The sequence below is a fragment of the Spodoptera frugiperda genome, chromosome 15 (genome assembly GCF_023101765.2).
Source record: "Spodoptera frugiperda isolate SF20-4 chromosome 15, AGI-APGP_CSIRO_Sfru_2.0, whole genome shotgun sequence".
Classification (NCBI taxonomy): domain Eukaryota; kingdom Metazoa; phylum Arthropoda; class Insecta; order Lepidoptera; family Noctuidae; genus Spodoptera; species Spodoptera frugiperda.
The window spans coordinates 8,695,274-8,713,606 of NC_064226.1; the positions used below are offsets into that span (position 1 = coordinate 8,695,274).

The 18,333-nt window shown below is 37.6% G+C and overlaps 2 protein-coding genes across 4 annotated transcripts in view; one reads left to right on the forward strand and one right to left on the reverse strand.

Moving 5' to 3' along the window:
- LOC118277937 (semaphorin-1A-like) overlaps nt 1–12,423 on the reverse strand; it is an 84,526-nt gene extending 72,103 nt beyond the window's left edge. Inside the window, exon 1 of one of the 3 annotated variants that reach the window (XM_050698733.1) lies at nt 11,948–12,423. The gene's annotated coding sequence lies outside the window, so the exon portion shown is untranslated. Of the gene's footprint in view, nt 1–10,216; nt 10,235–10,474; nt 10,628–11,947 lie in introns of those variants that run through there. The other 2 variants (XM_050698734.1, XM_050698735.1) reach the window with 2 other exon arrangements.
- The window catches only part of LOC118277953 (major facilitator superfamily domain-containing protein 12), an 81,248-nt gene that overhangs the window by 388 nt on the left and 62,527 nt on the right, over nt 1–18,333 (forward strand). The window lies entirely within an intron of this gene.

Here is an 18,333-nt window from a genome sequence, read left to right on the forward strand (position 1 = left end):
TATCCATCTCCTACGCTGCGGATTGCCTAGCGGGTTTATCGGGGCTCCGGCTCGAAAAGCAGGAGTAGGAACGGGGTGATTTTTAGTCAGTAAGACACGTCCTCTCACCTCGTCCAAGGCTAGAGAATTAATTAGAAGATTTTAACCCTCAAAAAAATACATCTCTTACAGGATAAATACCCCTTTACAGAATAGATACTAGATCCAGTAGAATACAAGCATAGTTAGCTTATATTTTTAAACGAATACGATCTGAATCACTAACCTTTTACGCTGAAACCCTCTCAGGAAATTCTTTCTAATGAAATTAGGAATACATACGCGGCTACGTGTTCCAGAAGATTATATACTTAGGTACGTAATACGCATCAGCATCGCCTTGAAAAGATTATGAAAAGAACGGAACAATATTTTTTGCTTTTCATGCAAAATTCGCAACGCTCCACCTACTTATCCGACCGTTCTCATTCAGCGCGTTTTACCAACCTACTCATTTAATATTAAGGCAAACTGAAATGAAGTTTCGGAATTAGATACAGGAGTTACTTGTGGATTTTGTACGTAGTAATTGGTTCAGTTTACTTGCTTAATCAGATCAAATATTGTTCCCGCGATAAAGTTTGTTTGGATGGCCCGTATATAGCAGTGCGTCCATTCTTCGCGGTTAACGTCCCGACAGTAACTGATGGACGGCTGCCAAACCTACAGAACAATCTACGAATGCTATATTTCCATGCCAAAACATTATATCTCCTATACAATATTGCAATACACTTCAATCATACTTGTCTCGCATTTCGTGAAATCGTAAAACCATTTCTGAATGTTACCCAACAACTGCATTTTTCACCACAAAAAAGAAACTTTATATTTGGTTTTATTGCCATAAATTGACCGACTTATTTTTAACGTATTCCATCAGATACATATGTAATGATATGGGTGTCCCAATCTGTTCACAGTAGCATTATAATTTGCATAATTAATATACTTATGCCATATTGCGCGATCTGAGAACTGTTGTCTATCCTTTATATGTTAAGTATAAAACCAGTAATACGCTGCATATGTATTCCAGGCTGCGTCTGTTGCTATTGTTTTGAAACGAATTACTATCCAGAACATAAAATTAAATCCTCATTCGTAGGCGGCGCGCGGCGGGAGTGGCGGCCGCTGATTTGGATGCGCGCGAGGATGTTCCCAACGTACAGTACGTCGGCAGAGCGGGCGGCGTGTGCGCCGAATCCCAATGTGCAATTATATTTAGTTTGTATTGCAATTATCGCACGTTGATTTAACTGAATCTGTGTCAGGGCGTCGAGCAGCCGCGCCGCGCTTGCGACACAGGACACCCCGAACACCTACTACGTTATCTATCCGCTTAAAGCTGTAATCAGCTTTAAAGCGCCACAGCCGCATTCGTCTGCGATAACTGCGCCTATATAAATTACGTAGCCGCGACACTGGCTGAATAATAAATTAGAGCTCAGCTAAAACGCGACCGCGCTCTAATCTGCGCTCATGATCTTTATTTCGGATCACCGATTGTTGATAATAGTCGTTCCGATACGTTATTAGTGCGCTAACTATACATATTAATAACTAAGTACTGGCTGTCAGAACTTACAGCCGAAGTTCAGCATCACTGGCAACATATTGAGGTTGAGTGCACCACGCTTCAATAACTTGCTTTAGTCCCCGAAACTGCTTGATTAAATACAAGATTTGGGAGAGTAGCTACCTATTATTACTAACATAACATTATCTTATACGTCTTATGAAATACTAATATCTGCTGATGTGAAAGCTGGCTCTATTTCACATACCGATGAGTTAAGAGAATAAGATATAATCCTAACATTCAATCTATACATATAATAAAATCGTAGAAAAGTGCTGTCTGTACATTGAAAATAAAAATAAAAAAAATAGCAGGGGTTATTGTTATGTCGATGTCGAACCCAAAAATGTAATTTACTTTTTTTTTGTCTGTTTGTCTGTTTGTCTGTTTGTCTGTTTGTCTGTTTGTCTGTTTGTCTGTTCGTCTGTGCGCGCTAATCTCAGAAACGGCTGATCCGAGCTGGATGCGGTTTTCACGAATATATTGTGGGATGCTTAAATTTACATTTAGTGTTTGTTTCATGTCAATCGGTTCATAAATAAAAAAGTTATGTCAAATTAAAGAATCACGTCGAACATTCTATGCTTATACCATTAATCTCCGCAACTATTTGACGGATTTGGTTGAAATTTGGTACAGATATAGTTTAGAACCTTAGAAAGGACATAGATATATTTTTATTTCAAAAATAAAAAAATAAAAATAAGAAATAAATTATTTATAAATAATTCTATGTCGATCGTTACACGACTTCGGTTCATGTTATTGTTTTAATTTATCGAAAAAAAGTAAATAAATAGTAAAAAGGTATGAAAAAAATAATATCAATATAATAAAACATTTAGTACAAAGAAAATGCTCTAACGGAGTATAGATAATTCTATGTCGATCGTTACACGACTTCGGTTCATGTTATTGTTTTAATTCATCGAAAAAAAGTAAATAAATAGTAAAAAGGTATGAAAAAAATAATATCAATATAATTAAACTTTTAGTACAAAGAAAATGCCCGAACGGAGTATAAATAAATAATCCAAGTTGTCTTTATCCTCGATAGATGGCGTTGGGATCGAAATAGATCGCGCTATGGTTTCGTTACATTCATTTGGTTGGGTATCGGCCGAGCGCTTCGGTACTATCGTAGAAAAAGTGTATTATCAGTCGTATGATTATTTGTCTGTAGTGGTCCTGCTGTTTCGTATATTCTAAATTGGTTTCGTTGTATTTGTCAATTAATAAGTTTATTTGTTGGGTTTTCCTGGTTTTTTGGTTAAACTATTTAACGTAGGTTTAGTTTGATATCGATTATTAGTAGTTACTGTAGTTAGTTTTTTTAATAAAATTGTAAGTCTATTTTTTTTTTAATTAGATTAGATTTAAGTCGTTTCTTTTAAATTATTTAGTTTAAGCTTGGTTATTATAGCATAGAGGATAGGTTGTAATATAGTTTCTTTTTTAATTGTTATAAATTCGTAATTCGTAGCTTTCTTTAGTTTTAAGTTAGTTTAAGTCCGTTTTTAAACTATTTTTTCAATGCCCTAAGTGAGTATACATCTATTAAATTCAAACGCAGAGCTCATTATGTTGATTTTTGAAGAGTTCCCTGGAATATCTTCCACATCTCATTTTTGAAGAGATCCCGCGAGATCGGGAACTATGTGGTTAAAACCAAAAATTTGCCGGAAGTCACTATTCCACGCGAACGAAGTCGCGGGCAAAAGCTAGTTTAGTAATAAATAGATATCAGTTATTTAACTTATAAATGTTTTGCGATTCTTGTTATTGCTAAACAAAACATGTACTTTGTAATAGATAAATGCTATCCGCACTTAAGATACAGGTAATCTTACAGAACTTAAAGATAGCCTTAGTAATAAACTTAAATCGTACAAGACATGCAAAATGTGGTCATAGTTGTGAGCAGAATCTGATTACGATCTACATACAGAGAGCTAAATACAATACACAGAGTTAGATAATATAGGTGTGCTATAGTGCAGTGCAGTACGGGGTAGGTAGGTACAGCTACATGTAAAATGTAAACAGCGGGATGTACCGCTATCGGCCCACCTCCAACCAGTTTAATGAAGAGATTTGGCACGACTGCGACTGCACGAGCTTTAACGGTGTCTCTCCAGCTAGATAAACGCGTTTATTATTGCACACGATATAAACACGCTTTTATGTAAACGTCAACATTATTATTCAGTTGCCCAATTTGTATTTGTAGGCGAACAGGTGCAGCCATTCAAGTTTTTCCGGAAAACTTTGTCTATTTAAGCGAGGCGAACGGTAAACGTTGGCAATATGGAGATGTACGGAGCGTGTGTAACGCGGGTTATGAGATGTGTAGCGTAGAGATGGATCAGTATCGGGAGCAAGAAATGTCGCGAGCGTCGATCACGATTCGAAACAAATAGAGGGTACCGTTTTGTGATGCGGCCGGCGCAGATTGCGGCCCGGAGCCCGCACACACTGCCTACATGGCGTGGTGGCAGGCGGCACACAATGGGCGCGGTGACAATGGCGCCGACCGCCGTCACCGTTACTCCCAATATTCCTCATTTGCATACTCCTCCCGTCGATACACGTCTACCCCGACGTGTCTCTTTAAGTCGCGACTGTAGCGAGCTACCCGCACGTGAACACTCTACACTCTACACAAAACTTGAGCGCACAAATTACTTACCAAAGAACTTGTGTTTTAGCGCTGACGTCTAGTTAAAATATAACAAATATGTGTACAGCGCGAGTATTCGTGTCTTAGCAACTTAGATACGAACAAGCACTACCGTTGATACATTAAGCACAATCCCTAAACATTAAAGTTATGTATTGTGCCGCGGCTTTAAAGGTAACTCTTGTTTTTGATCGATACTTAAGATTTGCCTTGTACCAAAACCTGTGACTACGACACCTAGGTGTTAAGTTCCTAGGTACAATATAATAAAACTACCTTCTACAAATTAGAAATAACTAAGTTCTAATGTCGTTAACTTTATTAACTGCAGCAGGTACGGTTAACTTAAATGCTGTTCATTTATTTTAGTTGGTGTTAAAAGCGTGTAACTTTAAAGCTTACAAATTGAACTCAAGATAGGGGAGGCGTTTCCGATGTCGCTTTGTAAAAAGAAATGTGCGGGAAGACAATTACAAAAACGGCAAAAACGCTGGAAGCAATCCAGCGGGCATGCTCTTAATTGGATGAGACCACTTCCTCTAAACGACATCTAGCCTGTGCGCCGCGCCGCTCAGCGACGCCGGCTAGTGCTGGAGCTCTACAGCTTTTCATATTCAACTAACAAGGCTTGTGTGGATTGTGTTCTTCTTGCATCATAGTAACAAACAAATAGACAGGGAAGTCGTTATGTGTCTATTATTCTCCTGCATGGGTGTCTATTATAAGACCATAACAAGACGTGTAATAACAATCTTCGGTCGTTACCAGTCTAAAACCAGACACAACTGCCTACCAACGCATTAATTTTCTAATCGGGTATACAAATACAATAATACAAAACATTCACGTATTACTGTAATACCGATATAATCTCCGAACACTATTTCCATAGCGTAATCACGTCACGCGACGTGGTCCATTGTTCTAGTCGATACTACATCAAAATAATGGCTGCGGGAGATTAACTTTTTGCGCACCCGTGACCAACTGGCCGTTTGCAAATTAATGAGACAGCGCAGTTAAAACATTGCTGTTGCGTGTCCCCAGTACTTTTTCAATGAGTTCGCTTAGCTTTTACGAGTTCTCGATGCCATTGTGAGCGAAAATAGGTGGTAATGGTAATGGTAGCAAAAACAAATATCTTTTGTTTAAAGCGCACGAACATCACTCAAAAAGACATTGATGCATTACGTAGATATAATTACCTACGATAGAGCTCGGTTGAATATCGTAAAGAATAGAATGACAATTTGCTTGATAGTGCGCTCTCTCTTATTTATCGTGAGAAAGTATATCTCAAGTTTCGTTGACAATAGCTATCATGACAGCGAGACAAGAAGACAGATTAGTAATCAAGGGATCGGCGAAGTGATTGAGTAAATTATTTTGAAATTTGTTAGAAGAATTATCTGTAATTTTTGACCAAAGAGATTATACATATCAACATAATAGTTTTAAATTAATTCAGAACCTTTGTAGGAGTTCGTGGTTACGATTACGTACAAAATCGTTCACTAGTCAGATTTCGAATGGCATTGGCTTGTAATTCCAAAGGTATGTCGTCAGTACTTTATTTAATAGGTAACAGTAAAATGGCTAGTACACAATGATATAATAAATCTATTAAAATATAACTTTATTGTAATTGTAATAAGTAGAAAAAACATTAACTTTAATTTTATTAAAACTTTCGTAAGACATACTAAATTAAATATTATATTATCGGCTTACTCACGTAACTGTTTGGCAACTCGACTTGTTTCAAGCCATGCTAGAGGCTCACATTCATGAGCAGCATTCGCGCCACACGACGCTAGTCGAGTTCCTCGTCAAAAAGTTACATGAGTAAGCCAATAACATAATAATTAAACATTAACTTGATACATGGAAGACTAAAAACGACAAAGCGCCATCTACTGTCATTTTCACATGTTCCTTTAACTGTCACGTTGACATATTATCGAAACAGATTAACCTCGAAACTAACATTCGAAGAAACATGAATGTGTATTTCTTTGAAAAAGAAAATAGAGGTAAAAAAATTAACAAAATGAACACATGATTTATATAAAAGATATTGCCATTTTTCAAACCTTTATCATCAAGGTTGAAAAATGAACTTTTAGGCCAAATAAATCGGTCCGCTAGGTTACAAAGTGGATTGGTTTAACACAAATCCATTACTATTCTATCTGTCTGTCATTTATAAATTGGAGCAAGAATAATGTATGTGTGTTCGATATAAGGCATGACTTGCAATCTATAACACGACGTCATCGGCGAATCGTGGGTGAACTACAATACGTCTCTGACAGTACACTGAGCACGACTGTCTGCTTCTCAAGGGATCCGCTTCAAGGCTAAACACGTGTGACGGTGACGTGTGTTCTACGTGCTAGTACATAGGTACCCGTGTACACTCGCACAATTGTTTCAGTCTGCTTCAATTAAAACCTCCACAAAATGTGCTCATTACCGGCCAGTTAATTCAATTAGCTACTACTGCCGGCGTCTCTACGTAAGACAAATTCAAAGTGTTTTATTAAAAGTTTCACGCCTTGTCTATGACGCTACTACAATCGTTTTGTCCCTTTTTTCTTTTTAAAAGTTTATCTAAACGCTAACTTAGTGTCTAAGTCACGTCGCTTTACAGAACTTAACAATGAATTCAATCTTTTCCTTTGTAAAGTGTCAATTAGTACACAAAAGACCAACTTTCTATCCCAAAGTGAGTACTTGTGAAGGAAATAAGAGTAATGATAGGCTTCAGATGAAAGAATTAAACGCATACATTTGGAGTTTTTCTCTCTCCTAAATAACAATGAGACAAGAATATTGCCCAGAGGAAAGTGTATGGACATAATACCAACGTTGAATACATTTTTATAGACCATTGTCCGAAACGTTTCATGAGACCAACGAATGTCTGGAAATGTTTTCCCTCCACAATTTGAGGCAGATTTACGCTTACAAATATATTGTGAATTATTAGCTGAGCGTAACGTTTGATGCATTACTATATTAAAACCGTCACGACCATGAATACCTACCTAAGTATACATATTAAACGTACCGACATCAAAATGTAATTAAAGGCTTCAGTTAATTGAGGATTTCAACGACAAACATTCAGTGTATTGCATATTTCGAGGTTGCAGTTTTTCTATCGTGAAACCACAGTGAAAACAAAACTATAACTTTTTAGTTACAATCAGACCAAAACAAACTGAAAATGCAATGAAATTTAGGTATTTCGCTGACACCGTTCGTAGAGTGCAAAGTTAAAAAAACAAATGGGACGGTCGGAGCTCGATCGAGGTAGTATTGAATGGGTGGAAGTGATCGGTGTTTGAACAATCAGTATAATTGTCAGCGTTGTCTTCTGCCCGCTAAAAGTCGGTCAAGCAACGTCAGTTACGTGACCCATTTATTGCAATTGCCACGAATTGATCTCCATCAGTGTTACAATAGTCTATAGATGCCAATCGATTGCAAAATTGTATTCGACGCACGAAGATTTGGGCCTCAGTTTTACACTCGACTGCCCTAAAATAAGTGCTGATTGAACACGAATAAATGTATACCTAAACGTTACTATGTATTGTGTGTCGACGCTGGAAATGGGGAATGGAGATATGATCGCCATAAAGAGAAAATGTTATAACAATGCCCCTTAATTAACTCAAACAATCTGATATAACGAATAGGTAAAGTACTGTTATTTCTAAGCAAGTCAAGGGGAAGATATTGTATGCCAACCAAACCAGGATCCAATTGTGTTATTCGGCAGGCGACACTTGTGTGGCCTCCCAGACACATTAGTGGTGGCATTGAGTCTTGTTATATTCAATCATTTGTTGGCCTACTTGCGCTTCATATGTTCACCTGACACCTCGAATTTGTAAGCTGTGCACTGATCATATAACTTGAATGCCAAATGATCCAAATAAATCCTCGCTGAATGAAGATAAAGCGAACTAAACACGTTCAGAATTAGTTCTAAATCATTTGCTAAAGTAAAACTTTCTAAAAGTTATATGAGTTGAATTATGGATCAATGTTTTTATTCAAAATCACTTTTTAAACAAAGGCATAAACTTATCTTTGTGAGTAAACTTTAGACTAGTTTAAAATCGATTTTCAATAAAGCTAATTAAGCATTCGCTGGGTTTGTTCGAATAAAATTATGTAGCTATTTAGTAGGCAGCGTGGTCCCCACATTAAAAGGTTACGGGCCAAGTTCAACCACTCTTATTAACTAAGTTTTCAAGACTAAACAGCCTACATTACATTCGCTATAAACAGCACATTAACCAATTACAAAAGTAAAACAAAGCTTTTATAGACAAATTGTTTATATTATGTTATATTTTCGGATTTCTTTTCCAAACCTACATAAGGAAACATTTTTTTTTATATTTTGGTTTATGGAGAAGTTTCCTTCTTCTGTACTGGATTGCCGCCAAACAGTTGATACCTCCATCGAATTTATCACGGAATACAATCGTGATACCTATTACTATTACCTACGTACATTGTGTTTTACGAATGTGCATATTATGTACACAAAGACATTGTAACCAACTCGAAAGACCCGCTACCTACGATGAATGAAAAATATTTGCTTTGAAGAATATTCTAAAGTATTTAGTATTCATCTTAAGTTTTCGAACGAATAGGTAGGTACTTAATATTCAGCCCGTGCACATTAATGTTAAGCATCTAACTATGATAAAATTAAATTTTGATCTTGACATTATCTTATTAATTCATTATAATATAATTCTTATAAAATATAATCTATCCTTAAGACACGTAGCAGTTTTAATTTTCATCTTATTATTTTAAATTATTCTAAAAATAATATTATCCCACCCAAAACATAAATGTGAAAGGCTGCCAAGTTCGATAATATTGGATATTGACAGTATAAGGCTATAACAGTTCTCAAACCCATAACCCTACGACCTCTATAACCGTTTACCCCTTATAACTCTACAATATCATACCTTAATAATATTTGTAGTTAGTATGGCGAATGTGACGTCATGCGCTTTCCCGCTGGGGTCAGATGGGTGCAGGATAAGCAGAGTCGCGACTCGAGATGAACCCTCAGTACCACTGAGTTACGGTAACGACCTGCCTGGTAATGTTTACCCATCCAAAGACCTCACCGTCATCTTATTTAGGACATCACATTTTGTACCTAGATGAAAACAAGATAGTTTGTCAAGATATTTTAGTCAAGCATTCAGTACGGTTTCAAAGGTAAAGTTTAATGCATTATTCATTGTGTTTTGGCTTCTAGAGAAGTGTCAGAACATACTTTCGACTGTGCTGGAATAATTTTTGGTCTCGTATTCTGTTCTATTTTGTGGGACGCTTCTGTTAATCCGTTTGAATTGTGATCACCTTATCGCATCGGTGTAACTGTATTTGTGGGCAGTGTCGTGTTGTGCTGTGTTTATTATTGCCTGTACGTGCTTTACGAACTTTATGTACGTACGTACGAACGATTTGTCACGGCCAATGTACTTTGTACGCACGGCAAATCGTAATCATATTTTAAACAAAATGTCTCCCCTCCCACCTAATTTTCTCGTGTATCTTAAATGTTAAATATTAAAATTGCTGCTTTCTGACAGTTCATTTATTAATTAAATGTTTAATATATCAATTTCACTTGTGCAGTGATAGCGAAATTTCAACAAATAATTACTTACTGACATTTTCGTAATGAATCAAGTAATGAGACAGTGCCCTTTGCGTGATAAATCTGTTCATTGAATTATTTCGCTGTTGCAATTTCACCTAATAATAAATTAATGACTTGTTTAAGTAAAAGGTGAATTTAATTAATATAGTCTTTTAAATATCGTTTGCGTTATAGTAGTATGGAGTTAATTGGACCTTACCTTCACGTTCAATGTTAACTCGAGTCGTGCAACGCTCACCGTCGTTGCGGCGCTTGCGTTGTTCCGACCACGGAATACTGACAGTCACCCACTTTCAATCATACGAACCGGTTCAAACAAAGACTACAATTTCTTATATCTTTACACTGAAATTAACATACGTTTAACTGCTGTGAAACAACACGTAGGTAGGTACTTAACGAAAATAAACAGTTACTTCCAGTATAAAATTGGAGAGACAACTTTAAATTCATTTACCTTGGATGCAGTCCATGTATTTATTATGATAGCACTGTGACATAAGTTTGTATAGTACACACTTGTTATATCATAACACACATGCGACAACACGTCGAATTCTACACAATAGTAACAAAAATATCAATGAATTCACGTCATAGAATAGAAACGTCATACAAAACACGGTGTAGGAGTTGTAACAAGCTGCGCGGGCGCTTCGGAATCAGTCGGATAACTTCGGCTTCAAGTGCGAGTAAATAAGAAAACAAGTTTCCTCTCTCGCTCGCACTCAGGCGACAGGGGAGACTTTAGATTAGATCACTGAACTAAAAAGAAACAGAAACTTTGTCGTTCGTCCGGTTGGAGTCGACGTACAGAACCGGTTCTATTGTAGCTTTTTAGTCCTTACAAATAAAAAGCCATGCATAGATAATCATGCAACATACTGCCAGGGAACTTTACGTAAGGGATTGAGACTTATAGCAATGGAAGGAAATGGTTACTGAACGGAAATGGACACCAGTATTAGAACCATTTACATGGGACCAGAATATTCTCGGACCAACAAACTTAATTGAATGTGCTTAGAGCTGCCATATTTATAAAGTTGTTTCCGTTTAATAAACTTATAAATACTATAATAAATCAAAGTATAATAATTCTTGAAGTACGTGGGAGACAGGAAACATTAATTTAAAACGGTTTGATGTAAACACTGCCATTGTTGCAAATTCATTTTATATTTAGACTGCTGAATAAAAGAGGTTCGGAGACGACACAAGAGGTTTCCAAGATTTGTAAGAGAAGCCAGCATCGATGTCCTAAATGCATAATAGATATATTTTCCAACATTTTCTTTGGTTGTTATTGTCGTTAGATTTTACAGTCCTGAACAAATACTACGGGATGAGATGTATTGCTACAGTTTAAGCGGACTGACTCCGTCTTGCTTCGACGTAAAGTTGAGATTTGATTGTGACGGGTGGCAGCATCCGCAGCGGTACTCGGGTCCAGTGTAGGACAAGAGCCCGTTAACGAGAGCAGCGGTTGTTTGTTTTCCCACGCCTTGACAGTGTTGACAACAAGCCTGAACCATGACCAAACTGTCCGCCACCATCGGCTGACGAACGATTTGTTTACGGTAATACTCGTAACTAAAGTTTGCCCAACCAACTGGGCCCGTACACCATAGCCGAGTCAATGAGCTCAGTAAAAATAACGCGAGCACTAATTACAGTTTTAATTTAATGCTATTAACACCAACATTCGTGCGACTCCCTCCGTAAAAATATAGGTCCCTGTAACGTTCATACCTCATTTTCCGTAATGGTGATATTATATTAAACGAATGTTTAAGGGGCTGGGTAATAAAAAAATAACAAATTACGCTAAAGGACGCTATCTAAACAATTCATGCTTACCTGAAAGAAATTCGCGACATTTAATTATGCGGAAAAATAAGGATATTAATAAAAAAGATTGTCTCCATACCTTTTCAAGTTCCTCGGTCTTCCGAAGTAGTCAGTACATGTATTAAACTCACGGTGCGAACTTGCCGGTGAATCCGAAAAGTTGTTTACAAGAGTTTTTTATTCACTTTTCTATCTAATATGTCTCTTCAAATCGATGTGAAATGAAGCAAAATAACCTTTTCTCAGATATTTGGAAAAGTAAACTGACTTCCCGTAACAAGAACCAACTTTACGTTTCTATTCTGTTCTTTACTCGGAAAGAAGTAAATAAGAATTCGCTTTAAAAACTTCCATATGTTCGTAGAAATGTAACCGTGTGAGTACCGTGTGGAATTCTTAATAAACTTTGTTAAAAAGTCTTAGATTCAACTTTGCGAACGGTACTATAGGTGGGTACTGGCTACAACGTCGGTATCCACTGACATCACTCACTGTAAAGTACACGATCGTCGACAATATTCACGATAACGAACAGTTTCAGAGGTTAATGTGCGCGTTCGTCCCGTTGGGCGGTTGGCGCGACACTGGGCGGGCGAAGCGTGGCCGCCCGCCCGCCCTTGCGAAAAGTTCACGGCAACAAAGTGACTTTCTTTCTATTTAGTGACATTATTACATTTCAATCGTGGTGGATGTTTGTTGAACAAATAGTACTCATTTCTGGAGGGACCATCGTGCCTGCCATTATTACTGTTAGATTACGAAATGGCAAAAATATTAGTTTATTACGAAACAGTCATGGGTTTATTGAACTCGTCTGTGTACTTCACCTTTTCGTGGAAACCGCTACCCTAGTTGTGTAGCAAACAATTCTTTGTTAGATACATTTTTATCTATTACGGAGTATGATTCAGTAGAAAAGTATTTTAGAATAAAATGAGCTGTGTAGTAAGGTTTTGTTAATGTTCACGCTTAGTTACCAGTAGATAGTCTGGCGAGCGGACGAGATCTTATGGTCTAGGCACAGTGCCATACAAGTTGCAGTGTTTGCCAACTTTCAGCCGGCCGTGTAATATCATGCCACATGCGGTACATAGTGATACGATGAACCATTATTTACTGGAACAACATTGCTGTTGAGAGGACCTTAAGTGCTAGGATTGTAACTATTATTCTAAGGCCTCGTCACACATTTTCTTATTCACCAAATAATTAGAGTTGGAACTTCACGTAATCGTTAAATCTACACGAGATCCAAGAGACAGTAAATTTAATTTTTATCAAAAAAATCTGTTCATGGAATATCAATTAAGATGCTTTATATATTTGAGCATAATTTATACGTCACTAATCAATGCCATGTTTGATCTATATAAAGGTGATGTAAACTGTAATTTTTAAATAGATTTTATGGTACTTATTACTTCTGAAGCTTCTCAGTTCCTATGAATAGCCTGCGGAGTTCCATTAATTGTTGATTAGTTCCCTCATTACAGGAGACGGCACAGTGAAAAGAAATAGAGTCTTTTAAAACGAACTCCTACGTTCTCCACTAACATAGATGAAGGACTAAAATACTTTCCAATATTACATTTCAATTCCACTACTCCGCGTATAAAAATAGTCTTAAATAGAACTCCGGGGAAAAATGTATCTCAAATGAAAATGTACATAGAGATTAATTTCAACTTAATTTTAGAATCACAATATACACGTAACTCGGTCCGGATTCGTAATATTTCTGTAGATGAAATGTATGAACGCTTTTCCCAAGAAACATTTAATATTGTATTTTTTGTGTAACGTCTGCTAGGTATGTAAATGCATGTTTTTCCTTATCTCGCTCCCAGTCTTAATAAGAAAGGCAAAGTATTGGAACTGTTCGATGGATTTTTTTGTTACTGTGGTAAACATTATGTTTTCGTATCCAGGTAAGGTTTGTGGGCAAAAACCTCGAAGGTACAAACATGTAGTATCTTTGTGTGTGCCCTTTGTTGCTTATGAGAATGGAAACCGCTAAGCCGGTTAGCTACACGTGAAGTCATCTCATTAGATCTAACTAGTTTTTGCATACTGTGCCTAAGTCTTTCCCAAAGGAACTTCGCTTTTATATGCAAGAAAAAGCGACAATGAAGCTAAGTACACTGAAGCAACTCTATGCAAAAAGGTACGTGCGTGACAGAAGAACAAATTACGACAAGACGTAAGCCCTGTTAAATATTTCGGGGAAATTAACTTGCCGTTAATAGGTCTGCAGACAGAACAAGGCACATAGATCCTTCAAAGATATTCCAGCTATTTGGCGATCGACGACAGCGGCAGTAGGCCGGAATTCTGTTGCGCTTAACAAATGTTTGCCTCAGCCACTGCGGTATGTAGATCGAGCTGAAACTGAGACCTTAATCCAACAGACACTATTCTAAGCTCCTGGGTACATAGCCCATGTATTCTAGGATGTAGGATGTAAGCTGTGGGGAATTAGACTGGAATTAGTTCTAAAAACCGGGTTCGTGAACGTAACTTCTATGAAAGCTTTCAGTCTTTTGAAATATGGAGATGTTTATAGTATTACAGTGTCTGTGTCAGTGGTATAACGTTTTGTACTTTATATGTATGTAGATAAGTTTCATATTTGTTGTTACTGAATGTCATAATGATTAGATTATAGCCTCTAGACTTAGAATAATATGAACTGTTATTCTTTTTTTGAAGAAAAGTTTACTTAAATAATCCTAAGGTCGAAGCTATAAGCTGGAGTACCACTACATACCGAGCCCGTAAAACCTCGTCCTCACGTAACTGTTTTCTATTTTCGTTTATTTGTACTAACAATTTTAGGTTTATATCATTCGGGGACGGATTCCTGTCAATAATATTATAGATATTTACGAGCGAATAACTTATAAGATAGATAAGTAACCGTAAAACTAGATATGGTTGGTCTACACGCAGATGCTTTCACGAATATGACATGAACACACAACAATTTTTTATGTAACAAAATGCATAGCAATTGTCCTGTCTTGTAGAAAACGCTGCAGTTTCACAATATTCTTAAAGTGCTTGTATACCGAGCAACCTGGCTGTTACCTACCTTTGCATTTTCCAGGACTTGCTTCCATTTTGTTGCTATGTAAATGAAGTGACACAACATTTCCTGAGGAGGTAGACAGAACTTATAACGTACTACTTACCTTTGTTTTTTCACCAATCAGTGTTATTGTTCAATTGGTACAGCTATTGAAAACTAAACCATAAAATGCGTCTCGAGGTGTCCCACGCGACAGCTATATAAGTAAGTATGATGTATCAGTTAATAGAGCATAACCCTAAGGTGTGATAGCTCAGCCATTTGATACGAGGAAACAAACCGACGCGTCTGCTCCCACGTATATCTCAGTACAGATAACCCACAAGGTGACATCCTTCTGATTTACAACCGTGTTCACGGTTTTCTCAGCCGGTAAAATACCCTGACGACAGCCCTACGATATTGTCTCGAATGTATAGTAATGCGTTTACGTGTATCTCATTAAAAGATTCGGCTCCCACAGCGGATGGGCGACCTTTAGTCTGGAAGTGATCGTTTTGGAATTGAAAATTGTCGAACGAAGATTTGAATTTAAATTGTGGGCTCAAATTGATATTACTATTGTATGTTGTGAGTATTTTAGGAGTTGTAGAAAGTTAACTGGCAGTAAACATGACAATTTTATTGTGATAACCTAAATTTTTAATGAACTCTAAATTACCCACTGTTATACGAGTGTTTTGGGAGAAAATCGAATTCGGCCACTGTTTAGTACAGCCGCCAAGGACACAACCTTATTAGTTATATAGGTACTAAACCTCCTAGTTTTGGTAAGCGACCGCATTAAAAAAGGCAGTTCTAATTTCACGCTCGCTCGCTCCACGCATGAAGCTTTTCGTCGGCAAAAGCTCCCTTGACACCCCTGTGCCCCCGTTCAATTAAGACGTAACTAATGATCTAGGAACAAATTAGTGCTCCTAAATGTGGTATTGCTATTGCTCTATAAATAGCCTCTAAATTGTTGTGAGACTCCCGTTCTAGTTCATTACGACCCCATTGTGTGGAGGTTTCGAAGTATGCAGTATGAGAAAAAAAACTGACCGTATCAAATAGATAAGTCGTTACAACATTCCTATCGTGACTATAATCTGTATGAGCCGTATCAGAAGCCGAAAACAAATTACTCTATATAGACCATTAAAGTTGGTAGACACCCGCCACGTCCGTCCCGTCGTGTGTAATAAAACTATTGGGAATTTTAATAATAAAAGATTGTGTTACAGCCTCTAAGCAGACGAGAAATAGTTTCAAGAGAGATTTCACTTTAGGTACATACATTGAAATTTTAGGTACCTTGTAACAAGAATGTTTTAGGTTGTAAAATAGTTACTGTCTTTGTTACTGGCGTGTTTTAGATGCTCTCCGGTAATATCTTGACGTGACATATTTTTATTGGGAGTCTAGATGTCCTTAGCAACTGTGCGCAGTTCGCAATCTGCGGATACGAGTATGTTCGATATGATATAGGTAGACAGGTTTTTAACAACTTCACAAGCATTACTTGGGAGAACATTTTGCTAAAACTTGTTCGTTTTTAGGAGTTGTGTACATCCCGCAAAGGGAGTATAATTAAAGAACTTTTATAGGTTAATTGTCTATTAGGGCTTAGTGCGCGCTCTAATGTGACTTATGCTAAATCTTGCTTATGCGGTAATGTCGGTTACCGAGTCGTTCAAGTAAATTGAAATAATCGTTGAAGCGAATGTTACGTCCACAAATAATGAGTTTAATGCCACCGTGGTAAAAAGTACCTCCCGTACAAGTATGAGCAATTATGAGTCGTTTATAGAAAGCAGGATGTGTGGTGTTTGTGTGCATACGCTCGGAATCTGCGAGATCAGTAATAAGAACCGGTAACAATCTACACAGGGATGGCACCGGATGCCGATGTGCCGCAGGGAAAAACTCATAATTGGTTCTGCGTATCGTGGCTGAGGCTTTACGCCAGGCCACGTCGCCTGTGCGCCCTCTATACGCCATTAGAGGAAATAGCATGCAACTGTCTTCAAATAAAAAAACGGGCTTGTCGTGGACGAATGACGTCCTGATTGACGTATCAATTAAAATGGCACAGCCGGACATGACAGCGTATATTGGAAATTAGACAAGTTTTTGTGTCTGCACGTGTATTCATCCACGGCGGCCAAAGCAGTTAAATTAATACGCGAGTATTACGATCGGTCAGTAAAAACATACAAATAAAGTGATAAGGCCAATATAGTTTGTATAAGCTGACCTTTACTCTGACTGGTTAATTATTCAGTTTCGTACGAGTATGCGAGCAATTAGTTCATTTTAGTTCACCAGTTATACTTACGGGGGCTGTTTTGCTAACTTAATAAACAAGGGCTCGCACTCACTAAATTAATTACATTCCGGTTTAGTTACACGTATTGAATTTAAAGTAATTAAGTTAATTAATATGAAAGATATCGGGTTACAAATGGTTTGGAGAAACAATATCGCTTCGGATTAAATTATTCAAGTCACGGTAGGCTCAACAGTGCTTATCCCGCGTCCTCTGAGCCGTCAGTGGGTTGCTCTTACAGCAGTGAATGCCAAATCACTACATCTTGTTCGATAAACCACTGCCTAATAGTTGCTTGTTATTCATGTGACGCTCCGCACTTCTGCAGGACCTGTTCGACAATCGATACCCACTGTAGAGGGCGGCAGCGTGCGAGTCCCGGTTGTGAGACCACAAAGGGCAAGGGGACATGCAAATTGTAGCTGTATTATCTGACGTCGGATGCGGCACCAGGATTTACATAGGAATGGAGGCGCCGTTAGCGGTAGTTAGATGGTTCCGAGGCGACACGAGCGGGCGCGATGCGCGGGCTGCGCGCTTCGTGCGATTGCGCAGAATTCGCTGGTCGCACCATCACCACCCGCGTCGTGCGCACCCCAACACACTAGCTAGATGATTACGAAAGCAAATCTAGGACGCTCATTCATAACTCGAGCAAAACGTTCACGAACTAAATCTGCATAAACGTCCCATTACCGTAGTGAAAATCTAATATTAAGATCCAGTTTCTGAAGTAAAAGAAAATTAGCGGACTGTGCTCATTGCCTGCGTTCAGGTTACGTAAGAATTATGATACGACGATAATTTATTACTTAAACCGATTTAGCAAACACCTGTACATTGCATAAAGTTTAGCAATCTAAATCCCGCCAGTTTCTAAAATCGAATACTTAGAACAAACAAAAATATTAATTCTGTGGAGATGTTTATGACACAAAAGTCACAACTCACTGATTTATCAAATTACATAATTTCTGCGGTTAAAGTTCAAAAGCTGTTCAAATAATATTTAGCTAGAACACGAAGTTTCATCATTTCAATCTGTCTAAAACGTTGGTCTGTAATTAAT